We start from the raw sequence: 14,382 nt of genomic DNA on the forward strand, positions 1-14,382 counted from the left end.
TTTATAATGATAAAAGGGTCAAGAAAATATAGGATATCTATGCATCATACAGAGGTATTATATATTACATACATTATACATCTATATATAATATATAATATGTATATATTATATGATATAATATAGATGTATAATATATACTGTATAAATATATATATTATATATTGTATATATATATATACACCTAACAAGAGAGCACCCAAAATACATTATATATTATATACTTTATCATCTATATTATATTGTATAATATATATATTATATATTAAATATAGATGTATAATATATATTGTATAAATAAATATATATTTTATAATATACATATAGTGTGTGTCTATATATATATAAAACAACAGAGCACCCAAAATACATGAAGCAAAAACGGGCAGAATTAAAGGGAGAAATAGACAAGTCAACAACAAGAATGGGAGATTTCAATATACAACTTCCAATGATGGGTAGAACAAGTAGCCAAAAGATTAACAAGGAAACAGACTTGAATAACTCCATAAAACAACTAGATATAACAGACATCTATAGAAAACTCCATTCAATAATGACAGAATACATATTCTTCTCAATTGTACATGGAATATTCTCCAGGACAAACCATATGTTAGGTCATAAAGAAGTCTCAAAAAATTTAAAAGGATTGAAATAAAACAAAGCATGTGTTTCCCAATCACAATGGAATGAAGTTAGCAATCAATAACAAGCAAATTTGGGAAATTCACAAAAATGCAGAAATTAAGCAACACACTCTCAATAACCAATGGGTCCAAGAATAAAGCCACAAGGGAGATCAGAAAATACTTTGAGATGCATGAAAATGAAAACAAACTTAGCAAAATTTATGGGATGCAGCTAAAGCAGTGGAGAACTTTTGCCCTATCTGCCTTGTTTGAAATTCATAAGAATGCACTCAAGTGCAGTAATACAATTTTTAAAAGTTTGTAATTGTCAAAAGTTTGTCAATTCCTCATTTAACAGTTGGAGACCCAGTGGTCCAGAAAGGCTGAACAATTTTCCTACAGTCACAGTGCTCGTCAGTGGAGACTCAGTAGAACCCAGCGACCCCAAGTTCCTGCATTATTTGTGGATCCATCACACATCCCTTCCTTCTCCATCATACTTCTGTATTACACCACTAATATTCAAATCATTCTTTCTTTGCTGTCACAGACTACAATTCATTGTGCATTTACTTTAATCCACTAGACTATTAGTTCATCAAATATGAAGACTTCCTTGTGTTTCTCTGGGTGCATTTGCATGGCACTTTGAATAGTAATTATGAAAGCATACTTCAGGCACCCATTATATTGCAGGCACTGGGCTAGGCAGTAGAGATAAAAGGTGAACAAGACACAGTCCCTTCCACTGAGGAGGTCAGTCACAGTCTAGTACGTGCTCAATAAATTCTTTGCTGATAAAGTAAATGGATTATGAAGCCTCCAAATAGACCATCCTGCTTACTTAATAGCACTTTCTATGTTTACTGAAATACTTTAAAACATCATATAAAAAGCTCAGAATGAAGAGCTAATCAGACACTTACTTCTCCAACAGTATATTAAAACCACTAGTGAGCATCCCAGACTCACATTTTTCAGACCAAAAAGGTCTAAAATAAGGTCTAAGTAAAGCTTTTCCCATCCAGACAGGTGATTTGTGCCAATAAATGCGGTCATACGCTTCCAAGCAGTAGGTCCTTGGGGATATTTCCTGCACTTTGAAAAATAAACTTAAGGGAGATTTCTTTTTAAATTATTGACAGCAACAATATAAAATGCATCCCTAGTTTAGAAAGTAAATTCAATTGCGGATGCAAAGTTAACATACTCACACAGAGAAAGAAACCTGAAAGAAACGGGTTGCATTGCAGACTGGATTGGTCAGGTCTAGGTCTTTCTAAAGAGCAGTAGTTTCCTGGGCCTTTCCTAGCTCTGTTACCACCAGACACACACAACTGCTGTAGAAGGGATAGTGCCAAGGCTCTGAGGAGCTGGGCAACACTGGTTTCTATTCTCTGTGGGCTCTGAGTGTCAGGCTGCTGCAAAATGTAGCCCTGGGAAGACCCTGCATGTTTGCTTTCAGAGGTCACGCTGCCTCTTGATGCTTGCTGGATCTTTTCCCTAAACAAACAAACAAAAAAGCTCTGTTACTGACCAGTTCAGTTACAAAGGATAAAGGCTGGAAAGGCTGGAGAAGAGTTCATGGGTAATAGGAGGTTTCACAAATGGGACCCAGAATTGGAGTCATGGTGACCTAGAACCTAAAGAAGCATTTTCATTACTTCTAATTTGATGGCCCAAGTCACTGAATTCAGATTTTAAAAAATCTTAACTTAGTACTTATCAGTATTTAGTGACTATTTTAGTCAGGGTTGGCTAGGTTATGCTGCAGTAAAACAAACAAACAAACAAACAAAGCAAACAAAAACTCCACATATCTTAGTGGATGTTAATAAAGTTTTATTTCTGGTTCTTGTAATATGTCTATCACAGGTTGGCAGAAGCCTCTGCCCATTGTAGACACTCAGAATTCTGGGCTACTGGAGCTGCCACCATCTCAAACACTGCTGGTCACCATGTGAGAGGAAAGACAGATCTGGAGGATCTTTTTCTGGCAATTACATGGTCTTGCTCAAAGTGACACATATCCCTCCACTGACAACACATTTGACAGAGCTAGTCACGTGACCCCACCCAACCTCAAGGGGGCAGGAAGTGCAAGCCTACTGCTGCACCCAAAGTCAGAGAGCCAGAAATATTTGGAGAACAGCAATGACCTTCACAGGTGTAATAATGATAATCAAAGCAAAACAGAAATTCCAGCATTCCAGTTAGTAAACCTCTGCGTATGTACCATCAACCCTTCATCAAAAACATTTCAGCTCCTACTAGGGGCCAGGCTCTGCATTACTGTACTCCAAACATCTGCCCCATTATTTTGTGATCAGCCCTGTCTTGTTCAGCCTATCATTTATGTACGAGCAGGCAATTTGGACACATACCTTCTACGTCTCCATTGATTGCAGAACCTACCGTGTGGCTAAGCTGTGACTAAATAATCAGTTCAACTGAAAATTGCAGGTGGAGTCATTTCAGAACAGGTTCTGCTGCAGTAGAATATGGGGTTTAATATGATTTGGAGTTTGATATCTGTAAAGACAGGGTTGCAAACTCAACTGCCCGCAGGGGACAGACAGGTAACGTAACATACAGGCATGGAGAGGCTGGGTGTGGGAAGCGAGGAGTGGCGGGGACTAAGCTGAACTGGAGAGAACATGAAAGGGGCAGAAGTTCTCATCTGGATTCTTATGGGAAATTTTGGTTTGGGATTTTGGTCCCCTCAAAAATCTATTTTTTAAAATTACACTCTATGAACCAAATAAAGCATATTATAAGCAAAATTTCACCTGCAGGCTACCAATTTGCACTCTCTGCTGAAAAGGTTTGGGTTATTAATATGCGTCCCATGAGGCTGATTATTTCCTGTTAGGTGCCACTTCGTGTTAGGCACGTAGGCTCACGCTTTAGGTGCCTGACACTGGGTTAATGATGGAAGGGGCATCTGAAGCCACAGGCTGTGAGTGAGGACGCAGTGTTACGGTTGAATTATTGAAAGAAAGGGGCAGAGAGGGCATGAGGTTTACCTTGATGAACTAAGAATCCTTCTATAGAAAGATCACTCTAACAAACTGAAAGGACGCTTTTTAATAATAGCCAATATTTCCTTTTAAACACAGAGAGTACTGAAATACATATTCAAATAAACAGCATTCAGTTACAGTTAATGTTTGGCTGTCACTAAATTTCATCATTACTAACTTGTATTGTGATAAATTTTTATCTCATCCAATGCACGCCCTCAAGTTTTCACCTCAGCTCCAAGCTCCTCCTCAGAGTATATGTACAGGATTGTTTAGTGATTTCAGAACATGGAATATGGAGCCAAATTCGCCTTCATCAGCTTCATCACCTTAGGTAAGTGGCTGAACTTCTCTGTGCCTCAATTTGTTATCAGAAAAATGGGGATAATAATAGCACCTTCCTTTCTTAAATTAGTTTCTTAACACTTTCTTATTAACGATAAGAAACTTCTGTGTTGTCACTCTTTTTACTAGAAAGAAAATAGTTTAATTTTTTGTTTTCCAACAAACTCTGTCCTTGACATCTATTCTTTGAGTGTTTTTCAAAATTTTTGAAGATAAAGGAATGTCTGTACAGCTTCAGCAAAATCTTAGCACAATGGTCCTTCTTTAATTTAGTTTCATTACCATTTCAGAACCTTGTTCTGGTCAGTACTTCTCAGAAAGCCCAAACCTTGCCTCCTTTAGTTAGCTGGTGACTCCTATCTCACACCCCATCCCTCTGCAGACACTTTCAAATGCACTTGAACACCATAGACCAATCACGTAGCAGAGTAAACAATAATTTCTTCACAGGGGACTCCTAGGGGGATCTGTGGTGTTTGGATAATCTGCAGTCATGGAAACAGCAGATGAAGTGTTTGGGTCATTGGAATGCTTTTAACTCACTCTTCCTGTGGCAGAGACTACTAATTGCTTCTAGGTAGCTTTTTTCCTATTCCTTTTTAGAAAATTTTAGCTGAGTACATTGCTGTCCCACTGAAACATTTGTCTTGCAGCTTAATGTTGCCGTATGAAAGTGTTGGCCAAAGAGATGTAAGCAGGAATGCTGTGAGCCTTCCAGGAATTCTTCTTAAAGAGAAAGTACCAATCTTTTCTTCAAACTTTATCATGACACCTTGAATGTGAATATAATGGCTGGAGCTCCAGCAGCTACTTCAGACTATGAGGTTTAAGACAGCAATTCTCAAAGTGTAGACTGAGGACACACAGGGTCCCCTAAATCCTTATTTGGGAGGCCCAAAAGTTTCAAGTCCCTTTTCCAATCACATATTTATGTGAAGCCTAGAATTTTCTTCATAGACTTCAACCAAAGCAATACATTGCAACAGATTGCATGCAGTAACAGATGTTTGATTCAAGTTGTCTTCTATTAAGCTAGCTAGGGATTTACAAACATGTAAAACAATTATTCTTCTCAACAATTTTGTTTTGTCTTAGAAAATAATATTAATTTTCAGAAATCTGTGTTATTAATGTTTACATTCAATGGGGTTACTATTATTTTAAAATAAAATAAGTTTGTAAAAAATTTCTCAGTTTTAATTTCTAACATGGTAACCCACATTAAAAAAATTCTTGGGGGGGGTGCCTCAATAATTTTTAAGGGTGTTAATGGTGTAAAGGGTGCCTGAAACTTGAAAACTAAAATTGGTCTAGTCCCACCTTCCAGGAATGGCAGAGAAATGAGCTACAAAGAGCTTGAGTTAGTGTCAACTTCCTTTTAGGTGAACAAAAATTAAACTTCTGTTGTGTGTAAGGCACCATCATTGGAAGTATTTCTGTTATATACAGGCAAACTAATTTTTAACAGATACATTCATACCTTCTGTTATTTCAGTTGAGACTGTGGCTAAGAACACAACAAAGCAATTAAAAACTCAACGTGTTTTATGAAACGCCCTTGGTTGAGAGCGCTATTTAAACAAGACAGTGTGACGCGTGCATTCCTGGCGTTTTTTTATACCTGGAATGTCACAAATGTCTAACTGCAGGTTTTGCTGAAGTTCTGCATCCAGTTAGTCCTTCCTGTCATCAAACCTAATTTTAAGGGAACAGAACTGGCTCCAGTATCCTGGTACCGGGGTAGCCAGGGTGGAGGCAGGGGGATTCTTCTGTGTCTGAAGATCAGGATCACTCACAGGGCTGCCCCAGTGCCCTTGGCAGAGGGCCAAGTAGGGTGATGCAGAGGCCGTGACACTGCGCAAGCTGCCCTCAGTCTCCAAGGCACCCCCTCTGTGTTTCCTGCCTTCACAAAAGATGAGAAGGAAACCCAGCAGCTGGTCACTGCCAGGACGTAACAGACACAAATTCTAGGGCCGTGGGAAAGGGAGACAGGGAGGCCAGGGGAGGCCCTTCTATCTGAGCACAAGCCTAAGGGGCATTTGGGGAAAAGAAAAGCAGAAGCTTCCTGTGATGTGAACCCCACTTTCTATACCAAAAGGAAGAGCCTCTGGTCTGCCGTATAAAATGCACATAATTCCCCTTTATAACAGAAGATACAGCAGGTGGGCTGCACTTCCTACAATTCACAGGGCTGAAACGCATCATTTCTAAAATTCAGTTTGCTGCTAGAATTTAAACCTGGTTTGTGTTGAACACTTGAATAAAGGTGAAGCAGGATTTTCTCCATATATTTGCAATACATTTTAAATCATAACTCTCTTGAGAATAATATGGCAAATTTGCTTTGTTTTAAGGCCCACCAATCTCTGCATTTTTCTCCAGTCTAGATTTTCTTCCCTTTTTTTACATTGCTGTGAATCTCTATCTGTTCTGCCCTCCACTATACCTCCAGCACCTATAATAATATTGTAGGGCTGAAAATGTCCTCTTATGCTCAGTTTGTCATCAGCAAAAGGAGTCATTATGCTTCTACAAGAGACATCTTGGGAGGACCTTCGGTATATCTAACGGCCATAAGCAAATTATTTGGAAAAGATTATTTAAACTGTATATTGGCAGGAATTAAATATTCAAGTGTAATAATTTAATTGATTAAGGGATTTTTTTCCAGATGATGTAGTAACTAAAAAATCAAATTGGTGAAAATGTACTTTTAAGAATATATTTAAATGATTGATTTCCTGTACAGCTCCCCCATTAAGAAGCTGTTTTGTTCCTACTGAAATGGAACCACCACTTAAGGGCTGTGAAATCACGGAGGTTTCTGTGAAGAACTCAGCCAGAGAGACCTGTCCTTGTCCAGGCCGGATGCACCTCACCAGCATGTGCAGAGCCCAAAACTGCAGGGGGGGGAGCATTTCTTCATTCTTCTCCAGCTTCTGAGCTGACTCTCAGATGGTGTCTATTGCGTTGGGTTGTATAAATTGCTAGCCATGCGTCCCCCCCAGAAGGCCCCCTGGAGTGCCAAATTTGTGCACGCGCACACGTGTGTGTGTGTGTGTGTATGCATGTATGTCCATGTTTTCCTGTGCTGTGCTGTATTGTATAGTGGATTGGAGAAGCAGGACTCCTAGGTAAAATAGGGGTGAGTCATGCCTCAGTCATGCCCTTTGGAAAGAACTTTAAAATAAGTGCCAGTGGGCTCTCCGGATTGTTAAATGAGGGATTGAAAGGTCATAGTAATAATGTTGGCAAACCGAAAGAAAACACACATGTTACCTCATAAATGAAGAAATGGAGGCCTGGAGAGGTTCCATGACCTGCCCAAAGCCACACAACTAGTTAGTGGTAATAGACCCAACCTAGAGCCTAATTCTCATGGCTCTTAATTAGTGCTCATTTCCTATGCCATACCACCAAATGTAGCCTGTAAATAAAGCAAAACTGTGAAGGCATTCGGAGTATACTTTCTGTGTCCTTATAGCATTTATCACCATTTATTAAAATTATTTGTTGATGTATTTCCTCCAGTAAATTATGAGCTCCTTAAAATAAAAAAATATGTATTTATTTATTTGCTTCCCCTGTGCCTAGACCCAGTGCCTTACACATAGTGGGCACTAAATAACTTTGGGAGAAAATTCATATTTATTTTGAATTTGTCCTGACCATCCTTACATGAAGCTACGAAGTGGCCATAGTGGGAAGATATATCGGTTAGGGTCCAGCCAAGGAAACAGAAACTACTCCCCATCTTTATAGGGGATATATAGTATAGGAATTTAGCTACATAGCATGGAAGAACTGGGAAGACAAACAGGGGATGGTGAGGTAATGATCAGAGATTATTAATGGAGGGAAATTGGGAGGAGATGGTGCTAAAAGAAGTGTTTAATGGGAACTAGTATCACGGAGGGAATGTTGTGCTGTAGGATCTGGGGTCTTTGTGGAGGTGGACCCAAAGCTGGAGGCCCCAGAGACAGAGGAGAAATACCCATGTCCCCTCCTACCACCACTCTCTCCTCAGTAAATGGAGAAGGAAAGAGGACGTGGTCCCTGGGAGCCTGACCCACTCCTCTGGTGTGCTCGGTGCGTCACTGCCACTAACACATGGAGGTCCTTCAAGACGATCCACTTCCCTTCGTGCTAATTCAGTATGCACCAAGTAGCCCTCAAACCTGAAGCCTAATTCTATTTGCCATGTTGTTATTTCAACCGAAGTGTGAAAAACCTTTTTTTAAAAAAATAACTGGTCAACTGATCCACAAGTAGAGGGGGAAAAAAATCAGTGAAAACAACTAAAATCTGTTAGTTTAGGGGTTTCTCTTGCTATTTTTGTAAATTAAGAATAAAGGACCTAGAAGGTATGCAGATGGCCAACAAACACGTGAAAGGATGCTCAACATCACTAATCGTTAGAGAAATGCAAATCAAAACTACAGTGAGGGGCGGGTCCCAGGAGCTCGGGCGGCGGGAGGAGCGGCAGCGGCGGGGCAGCCCAGCTTTGCGAAGGCTCTTGGCGCGCCGCCGCCCGCAGGCACCGCGCACGCGCCTGCCCCGCCGTCACGATGCCCAAGAGGAAGGTCAGCTCCGCCGAGGGGGCGGCGAAGGAGGAGCCCAAGAGGAGATCGGCGAGGTTGTCAGCTAAACCGGCTCCTGCAAAAGTGGAAACGAAGCCAAAAAAGGCGGCAGGAAAGGATAAATCTTCAGACAAAAAAGTGCAAACAAAAGGGAAAAGGGTAGGGGGTGCTTCCCTGGTGGCGCAGTGGTTGAGAATCTGCCTGCTAATGCAGGGGACACGGGTTCGAGCCCTGGTCTGGGAAGATCCCACATGCCGCGGAGCTACTAGGCCCGTGAGCCACAACTACTGAGCCTGCGCGTCTGGAGCCTGTGCTCCGCAACAAGAGAGGCCGCGACAGTGAGAGGCCCGCGCACCGCGATGAGGAGTGGCGCCTGCTTGCTGCAGCTAGAGGAAGCCCTCGCACAGAAACGAAGACCCAACACAGCCAAAAAATAAAATAATTAATTAATTAATTAATTAATTAAAGGTGCTAATAAAAAAAAGGGGGGGGGGAAAGGGGAGCAAAGGGAAAACAAGCTGAAGTGGCTAACCAAGAGACTAAAGAAGACTTACCTGCAGAAAATGGAGAAACTAAAAACAAAGAGAGCCCAGCTTCTGATGAAGCAGGAGAGAAAGAAGCCAAGTCTGATTAATATCACACACCTGGTCCTATCAGTGGCCCCTGTCTCCCTTCTTGTACAATCCAGAGGAACATTTTTATCAACTCTTTTGTAAATGCAAATTTTTTAGTAGCTCTAGAAACATTTTTTTCAAAGGAGGGAATCCCACCTCATCCCATTTTTTAAGTGTAAATGCTTTTTTTTTAAGAGATGAAATCATTTGCTGGTTGTTTATTTTTTGGTACAACCAGAAAATAGTGGGATATTGAATATGAGAGGTTTTGATTGTCTTGGGTGTCAGCTTAACATTCCACACATGGAGGGTAGTTTTTATATCTTATAATACAAAGCATACTAAATGGTATCACCTCACACCAGTTAGAATGGCCATCATCAAAAAATCTACAGACAATAAATGCTGGAGAGGGTGTAGAGAAAAGGGAACCCTTTTGCACTGTTGGTGGGAATGTAAACTGATACAGCCACTATGGAGAACAGTATGGAGGTTCCTTAAAAAACTAAAAATAGAACTACCATATGACCCAGCAATCTCACTACTGGGCATATACCCTGAGAAAACCACAATTCAAAAAGAGTCATGTACCACAATGTTCATTGCAACTCTATTTACAATAGCCAGGACATGGAAGCAACCTAAGTGTCCACTGACAGATGAATGGATAAAGAAGATGTGGCACATATATACAATGGAATATTACTCAGCCATAAAAAGAAATGAAATAGCCAGGACATGGAAGCAACCTAAGTGTCCATCGACAGATGAATGGATAAAGCAGATGTGGCACATATATACAATGGAATATTACTCAGCCATAAAAAGAAATGAAATTGAGTTATTTGTAGTGAGGTGGATGGACCTAGAGTCTGTCACACAGAGTAAAGTAAGTCAGAAAGAGAAAAACAAACACGGTATGCTAACACATATATATGGACTCTAAAAAAAAAAAGGTTCTGAAGAACCTAGGGGCAGGACAGGAATAAAGACACAGACATAGAGAATGGACTTGAGGACACGGGGAGCGGGAAGGGGAAGCTGGGATGAAGTGAAAGTGGCATGGACATATATACACTACCAAACGTAAAATAGATAGCTAGTGGGAAGCAGCCGCATAGCACAGGGAGATCAACTCGGTGCTTTGTGACCGCCTAGAGGGGTGGGATAGGGAGGGTGGGAGGGAGATGCAAGAGGGAGGAGATATGGGGATATATGTTTATGTATAGCTGATTCACTTTGTTATACAGCAACAACTAACACAACATCGTAAAGCAATTATACTCCAATAAAGATGCTAAAAAAAAAAAATGAAGGACCTAAAACTTTTTGACAAATAAAGCATATATTTCAGCACAACCATGGAGTGTCAGTGAGAGAGGGTGGCCCAGGGCAGCCTCCCAGCAAGGGTCTAGCAGTTGCTTGGATTATTTTTACAAGTTCCACATGAGGGTCATCTTTTACATCTAGGTTTCTCCCCTCTTTCTTTTGGAAAAAGATAGAAATAAATTCTATCCCAGAGAAAGAAAGATATCGTGGCCTAGGATTAGGAAAAAGATAAAGAAATAAAAGGAGGGAGATCTAAAACTACTTCTTGCTGCGACCCTGCCTCCCATTGTCTCCGGCAGCCCTGGCCTCATCCCTGAGAATGAGCTTCCAGAGAAGCCCAGAAAGAACTCCCTTTAGTCTTGACTCTCAGATATGTGCACAGTTAAATTTGTTGATCTCAGTGGTTGCAGCAGAAACTGACAGATATCGACATTTAGACAAAATGCTGCAGGCCAGAGAAAATTGAGATTAAACCAGAGCGGCTCTGAGGTCCAAAGGTGCCCCTGCTCCCCAAGTCTGGCTGGCAAACACACGGCATCAATAAGTATTAGATATTATCAAGGAATTATTGCTAGGGTTCTTAGGTATGATACTGGTAGTGTGGTTAGAAGGAGATTGGGCATAGTCTTAGGAGATGCGTGCATAAGTATGTAGGGGTGAAGCTTTAATGATGTTTGCAATTTATTTTCAAATGATTCAGCCAAAAATATTATAGATGTAATACATGTATGCATAGCTATATACCTATAAACACAGATGGTTAAATGACACAAATATGGAAAAAAGGTTAACTATTAAACCTAGGTAGTGAGTATAAGGATGTTCTGTATTTTCAAAGCTTTTATGTTTGAAAAATTTCACAATAAAACTCAGGGAAAAATAATTGCTGTCCATTTGGCAATTATAGTTCCTATCATCAACTATTAACATGGAATTACTTTATTATAAAAATCTGTATCTCTTGAGCTTGGCAAATTTGAACCAATTAACTACAGTCTAAGTGAGATAAAGAATGGACTTTCTAAACCTGGTAAGCTTGAGTGATCAAACCCTTGTCTAGATAGAGTTCACCGTGATGAAGCAAGAATTAAGACCCTCCAAAATACTGTGACATTCCAACTACTCTAATATAAATGTCTGTGGTACTGACTTTGACTTAGGGCACTATTCTCAGCTGTCCATTCATTCATTCGGCATTTAAGCACCTGCTATGGCCCTAAGATTGGGGAATAGGCACAGTCTACTCTCCAGGAGCTCCTAGACCACGGAGGAGATGAACATGGGAATGAAGTGGGCAGTGAAGTACGACAGGTGCAGTGATTCAAGGGGTCACAAGGATACGAGTGGGGACAAAGGGAGGAGCAGGCATTTCAACTAGGCATCAGTGAAGGACCAGCAGGATGGGATTCAAAAATGAAGCATATCAGTCAGAGAGGTTGATGAGGGATGATTTACGAAAGCGTGGCTGGGTTAGGGAAAACCAACAATGGATGGTGAAGCCACCAACTGTGGGGACCCATTCCCTGCCCTCAGCGCGAAAGGAGCAAGAGGAAGGGGCGCTACCAGAACTCAGAGAAAGCAGTCGTGACTTTTGTTTGAAGGATCCCATCAACCTGCAGTGACTCAAAAGAGAGGATGCCAGGGGAGGAAATACCCTGGTCCTCTCCTCCCGTCCAGCTCTCATCTTCCACCAAGACCTCCCACTGGCTCAGCCCAAGTGGAAGCCAGGAGAACAGAAAGCTTGGTTGATGCAGTCCCTGAAGTTCAGCCCCCAGAGGCAGAGGGCAGGGTAGAGAAGGTCAGGGCCAACAATGTTATTCAACAAAATGGATAATGCTGGAGGGGGCATTAAACAGGAGTAGGAGAAGTGGCGGCCAGGGGGGAAGGTAGAGACGTGTCCACTATGGGAGAGTGAAGGACATGTTATACAGCGGGGACAGCATGAGCCAAGGCAGAAGTTAGCCTCACATGCTCAGGAATTGCAGGCGTCTCAGAGTGAGCTTTGAATTGCTTCACCAATGGAAGAAGGGAATTAGTTGTAGCCATCTCCCTCTCTCATGGACACTTCCTTAGGATCAATCTTTTACCATTTTGGCATTTTTATATATGCAAAATAGATGAGCTTTAAATTCCTTGAGAATTGGTCCATATGGATCTTAGAAACCTTCACAATAACTCCACAGTTAAGAGTCTTCCAACTATAAGAGACACATACTTAGCTTAATTAGCATAAGCAAAAAGGGAATTAATAACTGAGACATTCAAGAGGTGGTATGAGTTTTAAACAAAGCCCTATCCAGGCATTGAAATAATGTCACCATGCCTTTTTCTCCCTCTCTTCATCTAGTAACTTTACTTTTTAATCTGCTGGCTTCAGTCTCCAGCTGATCTTCTCTAGTTGGTGGCAAAGATGGCCACAGAAGTTCCAGGGATATTTTGTCTTTACAACCAGTGAGCCAGGAAAAAAAAAGAGCAGCTTCTCTCTCATTCAGCATTCCTATCAGTCCCTCAGTGTGGATTTACATCAACCCTGATTGTGTTAAATGCCCACCTCACCCAAACCTAGTATCCAAGGAGGAAGAAATCTTTGTCATCCAAGATCGTGTGATCATTATGTGAGGGGAAAATGGCAGAGGAGGGGTTGTAATTAGGCCTGGGCAATTCATAAATGGCCAGAATGATGAAGAGACTAAAATATAGATGGATGTTACTGCAATCCACATGCTGTGGATCCACCCTTTTCTGCTTCTATTCTCCATTTTCCTCATTCATTCATGCAGCGTTTTTGAAGATTCACTTTACATCAGGTGCTGTAAGAAGAGTAACACACCAGCGAACCATAAAGCCCAGTTGTATCTTATAATCCCTTTCTTATTTTTGCAGTTGTTATTGTTTGCCATGATTCCTATACCCCTCCAAAAATAATGCAAAGGCTATTATAATTCTACAGTTTGTTTTATTTTCCTGCATATACATTCATTCAGCCAATAATTTATTGAACAATTAAAATGTGCTAGATAAAACAGTGAATATGAATATAAAAGTTTAAATGGGTGTTTTTATTTGCTAAAATCTAAATTAAGAATTCTTTAAACAGTGAATAACATTACAACCGTTTAAAATAAGTTTCCATGTCTACAGCTCTCTGTTGATATTGGTGCTACTGCTGAAGAAATAATACAATTTTTTTTACCGTAAGGAAAGAGAAGAAAGTGATCTTTATGTCCCTTTTTAGTGATTTTTAAAAAAATATTCTCAGTCTATTATAAAATATTTAGTAGATTATTTTAAGTCTTGAATAATCATGCTGTACCTTTATCACAGTAATGAGAAGATTTTAACACAAGGTTATTTTCGTAAGTATGAACTACATGTTTTGTTTATGAGCTATAGTATTTGAATTTGAATGTCTTAATAAATTTTTTTTAATTTATAGAAAAGATTTACTCTGTTGACCTTTTTAATACTCTGCTTTCTCATTGGCTATCTATCCTAAAACTTTCTTCCATGTTAGTAGAAATGGTTGCAGGGAGAGGAGGAGTGGAATTGCCAGCTGGTCAGAAACCAGCATATTAAAAAGGTCAACACCGTACAGTTTTATTCTGTAATTCATAAAAATATTAAACATCCAGTATTTCATCTCAGGCCCAAGATTGTAATAAAAGCAGAAAATGGCACAATATTAATTCATCTTCATGACAAATATTGTATTGTGAAAGGAAGTATACAAGCTACAAATATTTGGTTACCATTTAAAAAATATCTTCCATCCTTAACAATGTAATGAGAGTAAATTTATACTTCCTCAAGTTGAGCCCTTTCACTAAATACCTACTGCCTTTTAAATTAATAGGACTCC

General features: G+C 40.2%; 1 pseudogene across 1 annotated transcript; it reads left to right on the forward strand.

The window, feature by feature from the left end:
- Positions 1-8,530: 8,530 nt before the first annotated feature.
- Positions 8,531-9,915, forward strand: LOC309662914 (non-histone chromosomal protein HMG-14 pseudogene; annotated as a pseudogene). Its single transcript has 2 exons — positions 8,531-8,862; positions 9,077-9,915. The product of its transcript is annotated as a non-histone chromosomal protein HMG-14 pseudogene (transcript).
- Positions 9,916-14,382: the final 4,467 nt, after the last annotated feature.

The sequence above is a fragment of the Balaenoptera physalus genome (assembly GCF_965194825.1).
Source record: "Balaenoptera physalus genome assembly, chromosome: 6".
Lineage (NCBI taxonomy): Eukaryota > Metazoa > Chordata > Mammalia > Artiodactyla > Balaenopteridae > Balaenoptera > Balaenoptera physalus.